This window comes from Triticum aestivum, chromosome 4B (genome assembly GCF_018294505.1).
Source record: "Triticum aestivum cultivar Chinese Spring chromosome 4B, IWGSC CS RefSeq v2.1, whole genome shotgun sequence".
Classification (NCBI taxonomy): domain Eukaryota; kingdom Viridiplantae; phylum Streptophyta; class Magnoliopsida; order Poales; family Poaceae; genus Triticum; species Triticum aestivum.
This window is the reverse complement of record NC_057804.1, coordinates 52,300,864-52,314,093: the sequence shown is the minus strand read 5'-3', so window position 1 is coordinate 52,314,093 and position 13,230 is coordinate 52,300,864.

The following is a 13,230-nucleotide window of genomic DNA, read 5'->3' as shown; positions in this document are numbered from 1 at the left end:
GTCCTCACCGTATTCTCCTTGAGCTAAAGTCACACAAACCTTGCCCAATCACTCGTGGTAAGTCTTCAGGTGACTTCCGGACCTTCACAAACTTGGTCACTCGGCAATCCACAATTCCTCTTGGATGCTCTAGACCTTGACGCCTAACCGTCTGGAAGAAGCATAGCCTTCAAAGGTAACAAGCGTCGGATCCATGCAGGATCAATCTCTTCAGTAATGCTCAATCACTTTGGGATTTTGAAGGTTTGGGTTTGGGTTTTCCTCACTTGATGATTTTTGCTCAAAGTCCTCGGAGGATGGGATGCTCTCAAATGACAAGTGTCAGTTTCTCTCGGAGCAGCCAACCAGCTAGTGGTTGTAGGGGGCGGCTATTTATAGCCTAGAGAGCAACCCGACATGATAAGACATAAATGCCCTTGTCTGATATGACCGTTAGGTGGTAAGATATTTTGGGACAGCTGGCGCGTAGCACAGCAACGGTCGGAATTTTGACTATCAAATTCCTCAGGGCTATCATGTTCCTCACTATGTAGGCAATTCGCACTGGTGAATTCCTAACTCCTCAGTCAGAACAAATTCCTCAGAGACCAGAAGAACTTCGTCTCTGTCACTGAAGAATATGACTGAACTGTATGAGATTTCCAATGGCTTCACTCGAAGGGATTGGTAGGTGTAGGATTTTGAGTTGAGCATCACATGGAAATTTTTCCTTAGTATTTCCTCGACCCCCTTTAACAGTTCGATGTTTCCTATGACTCAAGAAAGAGAAAATGAAACAATAAAAAACAAAGTCTTCACGCTTCATGTTCCTCGAATGATTGCCAAGTCTTCAAGGTCACACCAATTTCTTCACTTTCAAAGTCTTAAGAAATCCAAAGTCTTCAGTCGAAGAACTTCATTTTTAGGGGTCGAATTTCTCTGTAAATATCAAACTCCTCATAGACTTATAGACCTGTGTACACTCACAAACGCATCAGTCCCTTAACCTATAAGTCTTCAATACACCAAAATCACTACGGGGCACTAGATGCACTTACAATCTCCCCCTTTTTGGTGATTGATGACTATATAGGTTATGTTTTCAATGGGGATAAACATATGAAGTGTAAATACTGATGTTGAGGAATTTGATTACAAGATATAGAAGAACTCCCCCTGAAGATGTGCATAGTGAGGAATTTGCTTTTGAAGCAATGCACACTTGAAGAGTAAAATCATGGAGATATCCCTCTATATCTTGTAATTCATACACGCATTTGACATATAATATGAAGAATTTGAAATGCATCATGAAATATGGTGACTGATGTAATTCAACATGCGTGCATTAACATTAATGAGGAATAAGCATGCAGAAGAACACAGCAAAAGTATCAGGCCACCATAGAGTTTAAGATTACAACTCGATCCAGCAAAGTCATCAAAAGAACGAGAGTTGTAACTTAGAAAAAAAATGCCCATATAAGATAGACCCGCTTGAAGACTAACTCAAATTTCTCCCCCTTTGTCATTGAATGACCAAAAGGGTTGAAACTGAGGACTAACGCCCCTGAAGAATATCATGATGATGGAGGAGCGCCAGCGTTGTCAGGGTCTTGAATCGTTGTAGGGCCTGTTGTAGTGTCGTCCAAGTCTTCATACTCGTCTATGTCGCGCGATGAAGAATATGAACTGGCGACCAAGGGAGGAACCTTGACCTTCTTGAGTTTCTTCGGTGGAGGAGCAGACCAGTCAAAGTCTTCCTTGAAACCCATTTGCTTCAGATCTTCTTCACCATATAGATGTGACAGAATAGCCAAGGTGCGATCAAAGACTTCATGGAGGTAGTAATGGTTTTTCTTCACTGCATTATGTGTAGAAGTCATGTTGTGAAGAATAGAGCCAAACTGACGCTTAACCCATTTGTGGTTTCGTTCCACCTTCTGGTGAAGACTTATAAGCAGTTCACGGTCAGTCATCACACGAGGATCAGTAGCTTGAGGACTTGACTTGGTAGCATTGGCACCAGAATCATGAGTGGCAGAGTCATCATTGGTGGAGTAAGATGCAGCTTTGCGGAACTGACCATCCAATGAACGAATGCCTTCATCGATTACGGCTGGTGAATTGCCCTTCTCATCAGATGAGGAAATTGTCCGCTTGAGGACTTCAATAGGGGGCAAGTAGCTGAGGTGATTCTGAAAATAAGACTTGTAGTTGAGTGAAGACCTTGTTCTGAGGAATCTCATGATGTCGGCTTTCGGAGCCATGGCGGAGGTGGTGGGGGAGATCGGCGGCATCGGTGATGCTGGTGGCGATGGGGGGCGGAGCGCTGCTCTCTCTCAGCTTTGGGAAGAAGGGGGGAGCGGCAGAGATTTTTTGAGATTGGAGTAGCAACCGGCGAAATGGGCGAACTGCCCCTGTTTCCCCTGCTTATAAGGAGGGAGGGGCCGGAAGTTCCGCCTTTCCGAATAAAGAAACCACCCACGATCTCTCCCACAATGCCGCATTCAACGCGTGTCGTTCGGGAAGGGCGCGGTGGATACGGAGTAAGATACGGTGTAACCCAGGCCGCGCGTGCTCGTGCCCTGTTTTGGGCCTGGCCCAACAGCGCTCGGCACCATGTGTGGCCCAGGCCCGGGGGCTCCTGTCGGTGTACTAGAGTAGGGGTACCCTAGTATCCCGAACTTGTGCACGGGCAGTTGCAGCACCCCGCGGCAAGGCTTGCTGGGTGACCGCCAAGATCCTCCGTGGTTCCTGTGGAGCCATTCAAGAACAAAGTATTCAAGCCAAGGAGACAAGGCCCCGGCAAGAGGAGCTTGCCGGGAAGGCCAACCAAGGCATCTCAAGGAACTTGCCACGACGCGCCGCGCGTCCCGGCGAGGCCTGGTGAGCGACAAGCTTCCGGACGCGACAAGACAACGACCGCGGCAAGGCGCTTGCCGCGGCAAAGCTACCACCCTGTACCCGCGCTCCAGCACATCCACCAACGTGTCGCCCTGGGGCCTTTCCAGGCGTGCATGGCAGGAGGCTGTGCAGCCAGCGGTGTGCGGTGGCAAGCGGCGCTTACAAGATTGCCATCGTGGCGAGCGGTGGCGCCCCTGACGGTCCTTTTTTGCATTGTTTGGGCGACATAGACGGGCATTTAATGCCTTTGTCCCCTGCCGTCAGGGTTAGGTAGGATGCACTGTACAGGTAGTTGTACCAACCACCATCCCTTTTCCATTTTTACCCTTGTCTACGTTGCCACCTGTCGGTGACCCCTTTAGCATATAAAAGGAGGCCCATGCGCAACGTAGAGGGGGGTTGGAAAACAGAAAACACTCACGCTCGGTCTCGTTAGTAGCTGGAGTGTACTGTAGCACTCAGCGCTCCCGAGCAAGAACTCAATACACTCAGACATGCAGCAGTAGGAGTATAGTTGAGAGAGGGGAGCCCTTATCCGGTGGAATCGCCTGGTTCTCGAGGACCGGCAAGAAGGAAGCTTATCTGGAGGGAGAGCTCCGCAGCAAGTGGTTGGAATGGAGGGCAGAATGGTGCTGGATCGTCGAGGAGAACCCGCAACCCTTTACCGCCCAGCGCCAAGCCCCAATAGCGCGCGGCATTGATTGGAGCAATGTGGCCCTGGAAGACGATAGGCTGAGGATTGCCGTCACCCGGATCCTACGCCTTAGGTTTGCCGGGCTCACCGTAGGCGCCGTTGGCGCAGATTTCCTTCGCTGCCGCATCGCCCCCCTGCAGGAGAGGAGGAGACCCGCCTGGGAGTTCCAGAACGCAGCGGATATCATGAGGCTGCGCCCAGGCCTCAACTTCAACTTCACCGTCTTGGAACTGGATGCGATGATCCTGGAATTGTTCAAGCGCGATCCTCAGCATCCCGAAGCGTTTATGTTGCCGGCGGGTGTCGTTCCGTTGTACAACAATTCTTCGCTCGACCGCATCCGTGCAATGATGCCGCTGTGCGATTCGCATGGAATCGTTCCAACTTGGCAAGAGCCTGCAAACGACGTCGTGCAGGAGTTCTTTGACAGCCTGGTAGAAGTGGTGGTCTGCCCCGATGAACAAAAGAGTCTCACCCGCGACACCACCGATGCGGAGATGCAGCGCATCGCCACCAGGCTGGAAGAGGCGGCAGCAGCCGCTGCCACAGGGGAGTTCGGATTCACCGTGGAGGAGGCAGAGGCAGCAGAGGCGGCAAGCCTTGCCGAGCGAGAGGAGCTTGTCAGCGAGGAAGAGCTTGTCGGGCCTGAAACTGAGTCGAGCGAGCTCGGCGAGGGAGAGCTTGTCGGGCTCGAACCTTCAGGCAGCTCGTCGCAAGCGGAGCCCCTAGGTCCACCAAGAAGGCGTCTCCGCAGGGCCGGGGACGTAGCGGAGCGGCAAACGAGTCAACAGCCGCCGTGCCGTGCGACACGCTCTACCGCGGCAAGCAATGTTGCCGCGGGAGCGCCTCACGCCGCCGCGGCAACTGGAGCGGGGTCTTCCCGGTCCACCGCCACTGCTCCTGCCAAGCGGGCAAGGGAAACTACTCCTCCGCCTCGTCGCACCGGAGGCGAGCCGGACTTCGATCTCTCCGCACTCAGCTCCGACGAGGAAGAAGAAGAGTAAGATTTTTTTTTGCTGTACTTGTAGTTCTTCAATTTTGTTGCTTTGTCTTGTATCTGATTTGCTTCACTCTGATCCCATTCCTTTTCAGGATGCTGGCCCAGAGAGCGGCGAAGAGAGCCAAGGTCCCGGTGATTGTCATCGAGGACGAACCCACCGCAACGGCAGGGGGTGTGTCCGAGACCACCTTGCCAGACCCGGCAACCATTCCTCATAACAGCCCCCAGCGCAGCCCCCAGCGTAAGTATATGGTTTACTTCCTGCTGTCAGGTGCGCATGGGTGCTCTTTCTTTTGTTGATATCGGACTGATGGTTTGTGTAGGAGCAGAGCAGCTCCACCAGGAGTGCCCGGAAGCCGCTCCCGAAATGCCATCTGCTTCAACTACACCGCCAAGGGAGGATTCCCCGGCACGGGAGCGTTCTCCGGCAAGGGAGAATTCTCCGACAAGGGACAGTTCTCCGGCAAGGGACGGCACCAGCGATCCTCCGGTGGCTGAGACCACGACTGCAGGTCCCAGTACAGGTAACCCTCTTGCTTGAAAACTTCCCTTGGGTTCTTCTTCTTCTGATTTTCTTTTTGGATATTTGCTTGATTCTTCTCCTTTTTCCGTTCGTCAGATCCATCTGCCGCGGAGCCGATGGAAACCGAGATCGCCGGCAAGGAGAACGCACGCAGCAATACCGACGACGCCGTTGCCACCGAAGGAGAAGCCGGCGCTGATGATCCCGCCGGCGAGGAGGCCGCCAAGGCAGCCACCGCAGAAGCTGGCGAGGGATCCGGAGATCGCACTGACGGCCCCGAGGCCGCAGGAGCGCCAGGCGCTACGCCGACCGCCGATCCCTCCGCCGCTGCTACAGCGCCAGGCTCCAAAGAGCCCCAGCCCGGCGCCTATTTGAAGGCCGGCGACGGCATCTTCATCAAGCTCCCCTGGGCGTCAAGCTCCAGGGCGCCGGTTGAAGGAGAGATGTTGGATGGAGAAGTGCTTGCCTCCGCTGGGCTGATGCTGGTCGACACACCAAGCAGCAGCAGCGACGAGCCTGAGGAGGAGCGGCTGCTGCGGAAGCTGTTGTCGCTCTACCGCACCCGACAAGCCAAGCTGGTATCCCGCGAAGCGCTTGTCGCGAAGGCGGAAGTGGACATCGAGAAGCGCGCGGAAGAGCTCTGGGGCTTCAGGCAGGAAACTCTTCGGGCCCTAGCAGAGGAGTGGGAGCAAGTCGCCGAGGAGCGGAAAGCCTTCCTCCTCGAGAAGGCTGAGGTTGAAGAGCAACAGCGGCTTGCTGCCGAGAAACTGTCTGCGCAGGAAGGTGAATTGGTGCAGCGCAAGGTCAACCTTGACAGCCACGAGGAGGAGCTTGCCGCGCGCGAGCAAACATTTGGCGAGGCTCTCAAGGAAGCAAAGGATGCTGCCGCAGCTGCCGAGGCCACCAAGAAGGAGCTGGAGACGAAGATGGCGCAGCTGGAGGCCGATCTCAAGGCGAGCGGCGAGGAGCTTGCCGCGCTCAAGCGTGAGCGCGAGAAGGACGCCGCCGCTCATGGCGAGCTGCAAGGCCGTCTCGCTGAGAGGAGCAAGGAGCTCAGCGCCGCCAAGGACTCCAATGCGGATCTTGAGTTGAAGCTGGCGACTTTGACTCAGACGCTGGAGGGCGCCAGAGAGCGGGAGGTGGCCTTGTTGGAGAAGATCAAGGCCGACGAGGCGCTGCTGGCGAATGCTGCTGCCGCCCATAATGCCTTTAGGGAGAATGTGGAGCACTGGACCGAGGGTCTCGTGGATGCTGCCGCAGCCATTGACGGGGAGCTGGCGCAGCTGGGGATGGAAGATTTCGGGTACTCCTCCGACGAGCACCTCCAACCCAGCGCCAAGCTCAGCTTGTTCTTCAAAGGCGTGGGGACGGCCCTCCAGCGACTCCGGGAGAAGATCCCAAAGCAGCTGGCCGACGAGTCGCGCAAGATCTGCGCGGGGGCTCTTCAAAAGGTGCTGGTGAAGGTGGCCTTCCGCAACCCAGGCCTCAACCTCACCAACGTCCTCAGGACCTTGCCGCCGGATGCCGATCTGGAAGCGCTCAAGGCCCTTGTCGCACCCATTGTGGACAAGGTGAGCGGAATCAAGAGGGTTGAGGGCGATCGCATAGATTAGGCCGCTCGTTTTCTCTTTTCCTTGTCGCTGCTGGCCATGTTATGAGAACAATCTATTAGAGCTGCGACAAGCTATCTTGTAATATGACTTTATTTTGGGTGACAATTGCTATGTTATTTCCTTTACTTGATTCCGCCCTTTGTATGTTTTTGCCCTACGCTTTTAGGGAACTTGTCGGCGCAGGCACCTTAGCCGCGAGCGCTGAGTGCGGAACGTCAGCAGCCTGCTGGCGGGGCCGCTACCGACAAGAAACCTTGTCGCAACTAGTCGCAGCTCACTTAAGTTGTTGAGCGGACTCGAAACAAAGTAAGGGCGCAACTAGCTACGAGTTGGTTCCTCCGCGCACAGGTTTTCCATACAAAGCACGGTCGTTCGAGGAAGATAACTTAAAAATTAAAACTGATTGCTCAAACTTTGGCAACTTAGCTTTTCTGTCGTTTGCTTCCCGGTAAGGCTAAATTTTCTTGAACGATGCCTGGTCCACACCATTATCTTCTCCTTCCCCCCCCCCCGGCAAACTTGTGTGCGAGGGAACCTTCCTTCCTTTGAGAAAGAGAAAGAAGAGAAAATAAAGATATGGAGCCTTACGGCTCGTTATTGCTTACCAGGGGTAGGTGCTGCACAAAGTGTCAGATAACGCATGCAAAGAAAAGTAGAAAGCATGAAATTGACAAGATGTGCGGAGGATATGAGCTTTACTTATGCACGGGGTCTTCGCCCGGCTTTGTACACAGGATTACATGCAACATCGGCAAGACTTGTACAAAAGATGGTTGCCGGAACAGGTTCCGGCAACCGCGCCTTACGGGTAAAACTTACGAAGATGCTCAATGTTCCAGGAGTTGCTCACCGGATTGCCATCTTCGGTCTCAAGGCGGACAGCGCCAGGCCTAGTGACTCGTTTCACCCGATAAGGGCCTTCCCACTTCGGCGTCAACTTGTTGGAATTCTTGGCAGACTGAATGCGCCGAAGAACAAGGTCGCCTTCCTCGAGACTTCTGGCATTAACTTTGTGGCTATGGTAGTGGTACAAAGCTTGCTGGTATCGAGCAGCTCGTACAGCAGCCTGAAGACGGTCCTCCTCAAGGAGCAGCGCGTCATCTTGTCGCAACTGCTCTTGCTCAAGCTCATCATAAGCGAGCACTCGAGGTGACCCGTATACGAGTTCCATGGGGAGAACTGCCTCTCCTCCATAGACTAGAGCGAAAGGTGTCTGGCCAGTGGCTCGATTTGGTGTTGTCCTGACCGACCAAAGAACCACCGGCAGCTCCTCAATCCAGTTCTTTCCGCACTTGCGCAGCCTGTCGAAAGTCCTGGTCTTGAGCCCGCGCAGCACTTCAGCATTTGCCCTCTCCGCTTGACCGTTGCTTCTCGGATGAGCAACAGAAGCGAAGCAGACCTTAGCGCCAAGATCTTGGATGTACTTTATGAAGGTGCGGCTCGTAAATTGTGTGCCGTTGTCGGTGATGATCCTGTTAGGGATCCCGAAGCGGCAAACAATCGACCTGAAGAACTTGACTGCTGACTGTGTTGTCACCTTCCTCACTGCTTCCACTTCCGGCCACTTTGTGAACTTGTCGATTGCAACGTACAAGTACTCAAAGCCCCCGACAGCTTGGGGAAAAGGGCCGAGGATGTCGAGCCCCCAGACCGAAAATGGCCAGGATAAAGGGATCGTCTGGAGAGCTTGAGCTGGCTGGTGTATCTGCTTGGAATGGAACTAGCATGCTTCACACTTGGTTACTTGTGCAGTTGCATCCTGGAGGGCTGTCGGCCAAAAGAAACCTTGCCGGAACGCTTTGCCGGCAAGTGCTCTTGCGCCAATGTGGTGACCACATATGCCTCCATGTATCTCTGCCAACAGCTTTTGTCCGTCTTCCCGGTGAATGCACTTCAATTTCACGCCGTTGAGTCTTCTTCTATACAGTGTGTTGTCAACAAACTGGTACATACTTGACTGCCGGGCTACTCTTTCCGCTTCTTCTTGCTCTTCGGGAAGTTCTCCTGTCTGAAGGAAACGGACAATCTGCTGTGCCCATGCTGGAGCCTGCGGCTCGACAACAAGGACTAAAGGCACATCTGCTGCTGCGGGAACATCCACTTCTACGGCGAGAACCTGCGGCTCAGCCGGAGCTTGACGTTCCCCGGCAAGCTTGTCGGAGCAAAACTTGTCGGAAGCGTCTGCTTCAATGGAACAAACCCTAAGGCTTGCCGGAGCAGACTGCTCCTCAGCACCCTTGGCGTTGATCTTGGGGACCTTCTTGGTGGCAGCTTCGGGGAGCTCTGCCGGAAAATAGTCGCCAGAAATCAACTTCCTTTTCTTGCTCTGTCCAGTTGATGGCGTTACAGATGGTTGAGTCAGTCTGAGCACAAAGATCCCTGGTTCCATAGGTAACTTAAGTGCAGCGCACTTTGACAGGCCATCGGCAATGTCGTTCTGAGCTCTTGGAACATGTTCCATCTGTAGGCCGTCAAAGTGCTCTTCTAGCTTCCTCACTTCATCGACGTAAGCTTCCATCAATGGACTCTGATAATTCTTGTTCACTTGGCGGACGATAAGCTGCGAGTCACCCCTGACAATGAGCTGCGAGTCACCCTCATACTTTGCGGTATTGTTCGTTGCTTGCTCCTTGGGAAAGTGCATCTGGACTACGTATTTGAGGTGCTCTCCGGTGGGTGCAACAAGTAGCACGCCCGCACCGGCGCCTTGCAGTGAAAAGGCACCATCAAAGTACATCAGCCACTCCTTGCTTGCTTCCTTGATGGGGATGCTCGTCTCTGGAATTTCTTCATCTTGTGTTGGCGTCCACTCTGCTATGAACTCCGCCAATGCTCTATTTTGGATAGTTGAAGTGCTTTCAAACTTGAGGCCAAAGCTTGACAGTTCCAGTGCCCACTCGACAATCCTGCCTGTTGCTTCTGGATTTTGCAGTATCCTCTTCAGCGGAAAACGAGTGACGACTGTGATCTCATGCGCTTGGAAGTAATGGCGCAGCTTTCTCGAGGCCATGAGAAGGCCGAAAAGCAATTTCTGCACACCAACGTACCTTGACCTAGCCCCCTGCAGAAGGGAACTGACAAAGTAAACTGGGCGCTGCACCATTCTTTTCTGTATCTTCTCTCGCGTCTGCGCAGATCCATCCTTGTCGGGACCAGAGCTTGCCGGTGAAGTCCTCTGCTTGTCGCTGGATGCATCTGCCGTGGTTGCTGGCTCATCATCCGCCTCCCTCTCTGCTACTAACGCAGCACTAACCACTTGATTGGTTGCCGCTATATACAGCAGCAACTTCTCTTGTGGCTTAAGTGCGACAAGTATTGGAGTGGAGGACAGGTATCTCTTTAAGTCCTGCAGTGCAGCCTCCGCTTCCCGAGTCCATTTCATTGGAACTGCCTTTTTCAATATTTTGAAAAATGGCAGGGCGCGCTCAGCAGACCTAGAGATAAACCTGCTAAGAGCAGCTACGCAACCGGCAAGTCTTCGTACATCCTTGACGCGCTTTGGTGCTTCAATCTTCTCAATGGCCTTGATCGTGTCGGGATTGGCCTCAATTCCCCGCTGAGACACGAAGAACCCGAGAAGCTTGCTGGAGGGGACTCCAAACACGCACTTCTCGGGGTTAAGCTTGAGGTTGATCTTGCGCAGATTTGCAAAGGTTTCATCTAAATCTTGAATCAGAGTCGCTTTGTCCTTGCTCTTGACCACCATGTCATCCATGTAGGCTTCCACATTTCTGTGCATCTGCGGCTCAAAAGCGTGATGGACTACCCTTGTGAATGTTGAACCAGCATTCTTTAAACCGAAAGGCATCCGTACAAAACAGTATGTGCCACATGGGGTGATGAATGCGGTCTTCTCCTCATCCTCTTCTGCCATGAAGATCTGATGGTATCCTCAGTATGCATCAAGAAATGAAAGCAAGTCACATCCGGCCGTGGAGTCAACAATCTGGTCGATGCGCGGCAAGGGAAATGGGTCTTTGGGACAAGCTTTATTGACATCGGTAAAGTCGATACAAAGTCTCCATTCCCGTTTGCCTTGCACACCACTACAGGGTTGGCCAACCACGTAGGATGGAGCACTCCTCTGGCAAGGCCTGCTGCTTCCAATTTCTTGATTTCTTCTGCGATGAATTCTTGGCGCTCCACTGCCTGCTTCCTAACTTTCTGCTTGACGGGCTGCGCATGAGGGCAGACGGCAAGATGGTGCTCGATTACTTTCCTGGGAACACTGGGGATGTCAGACAGTTGCCATGCAAACGCGTCGACGTTCGCCCGCAGGAAAGCAACGAGCGCGCTTTCCTATTTAGGGTCGAGAGTGGCACTGATGGTGAAGGTACCACCTGTGCCATCCTCCTTGGCGGACACTTTCTTGGTCTCTGGTGGAGCTGCCATTGTCTTCTTACACTTGTCGGTGGAGCTCGATGGTGCGTCCTCGACGGTAGCGCAGCACTCCGAAGAGGTGCGCTTGCCGGAGTGGGCATCAGAACTCTTGCTGGACTTGGTCTTCTTCTTCGCCCCGGGAGCTTCAGCGGCAAGTGACTTGCGATCTATTGCGGCTGCTGCTTCCCGGTAGATCTTGTCGGCGCAGATAAGGGCATCCTTCTTGTCGCCAGGGACAGAGATGACACTTATCGGGCCTGGCATCTTCAGTATGTTGTATGCATAGTGAGAGGCTGCCATGAATTTGGCGAGTGCTGGACGGCCGAGTATCCCATTGTAAGGCAATGGAAAGTCAGCAACGTCAAAAGTGACCCTCTCAGTCCTGAAGTTCAACTCGTTGCCAAATGTCACCGGCAACGTGATCTTTCCCTTCGGCTTGCTCCTTCCCGGATTGATTCCTTGGAATGTGCCGGTCTCTTCGAGCTCGCTATCAGGGATCTGGAGTTTCTGGAGTACCACGGAGGAGATTAGGTTCAAGCCGGCCCCGCCATCAACTAGCATCTTAGTGACCTTAAGGTTGCGGATAGTTGGTGAAACCAACATCGGCAAGCACCCGACCGCAGTTATGCGATCAGGGTGGTCCTCAACATCAAAGATGATAGGCGTGCTGGACCATTTCAGAGGCTTGCATGACTCGATGGGTGGTTCCACCGCATTGACTTCCCGCACCCACTGCTTGAGCTGGTGGTGTGAAGTATGCAGAGAAGCACCACCGTCAACGCACAGGACCTCCATGGCTTTCTGGAACTCCTGCTCATCGGTCTCGTCATCATCCATATCTTCATCGTCATCGTCATCTTCATCCTTCTCGCGGCCACGGGGAGGTCTATCTCCTTGCCGCTGCTTGGCCTTGCCGCGATGTCCTCCTCGGCCGGGGCGTTTCTTGCCGGCTCCTCTAGCACCTTCCTGGGCCTTCTCCTTGTCGCGTCGCTCATATTCAGCCTTTTGCTGCTCAACAAGCTGCTCGACCTTCTTGCAGCTCTGGAGGTCATGGCCCTTGGTGCGGTGGATCTTGCAGTACTGCTTGTTGGTGCCGTCCTGCTTGTCGGTGACCGCCACAGCCTGGTAGTTGGCGCCTGCGACAATCCCCTCGCCGGAGCTTCCAGCCTTGGCTTTCTTGGCGCCACCTCCGTTGCCGGACTGCTCAATGACCAGCACATCTTTACCTTTCTTCTTCCTGTTGTTCCGCCGCCGGTTTTTCCTTGCCGGGGCAGCCCCCTCACTATCAGATCCTCCTGCTTCTGTATTCTCTCCGGGGAGTTTCCTTCCTTCCTCAGCACGCGCACACTTGTCGGACAGGGCATATAGCTCACTGATGTCTCTGATCTTGCACATTGCCATCTCCTCCCGCATCCTGCGGTTTCGCACGTTCTGATGGAACGCGCTGATTACCGCGGCAGGGTGGACATCTGGGATGTTGTGCTGTACGCGGCTGAATCTCTGAATGTACTTGCGCAGGGGCTCTCCTTCCTTCTGGGCGAGCAGATGAAGGTTGCTCTCTTGGCCAGGAGGCTTGTGGCCGCCTGTAAAGGCGCCGACAAACTAATGGCATAGATCTGCCCAGGAGGATATGGAGTTGTTCGGCAAGTGCATGAGCCAGGATCTGACATTGGACTTGAGTACCAGTGGGAAGTAGTTGGCCAGGATCTTGTCGTCCCGCCCCCCAGCAGCTTGCACCGCGATGGTGTAGATGCTAAGAACTCCGACGGATGCGACTTGTCGTCATACTTCTCTGGTACGTCTCTCTTGAAATTCTTCGTGCTGGGCCACTGGACCTGCCGCAGCTCACGAGTGAACGCACGGCAACCTACCGCGTATGGAAAGTCGCCTGGTTCCCCTGGCGCATGCATGTCGACAGAGGGCCCAGCGCGCTGGTCCGATTGACGCCGCGCTTCTCTTCGGTGCTCGATGCGAGTTCGAGCGTCTTCTTGTTGTCGCTCGTGAAGAACTTGGCGCTGATCACGACGAGCTCGTGGATCTGACGATGTGGTGGAGTCGCTGTCGAGGTGGATCCGGTGAGTCGGCGATCTTGGCCTTCGGGGTGGAGAGTGCATGGTGGTCGCACCTCCACTGG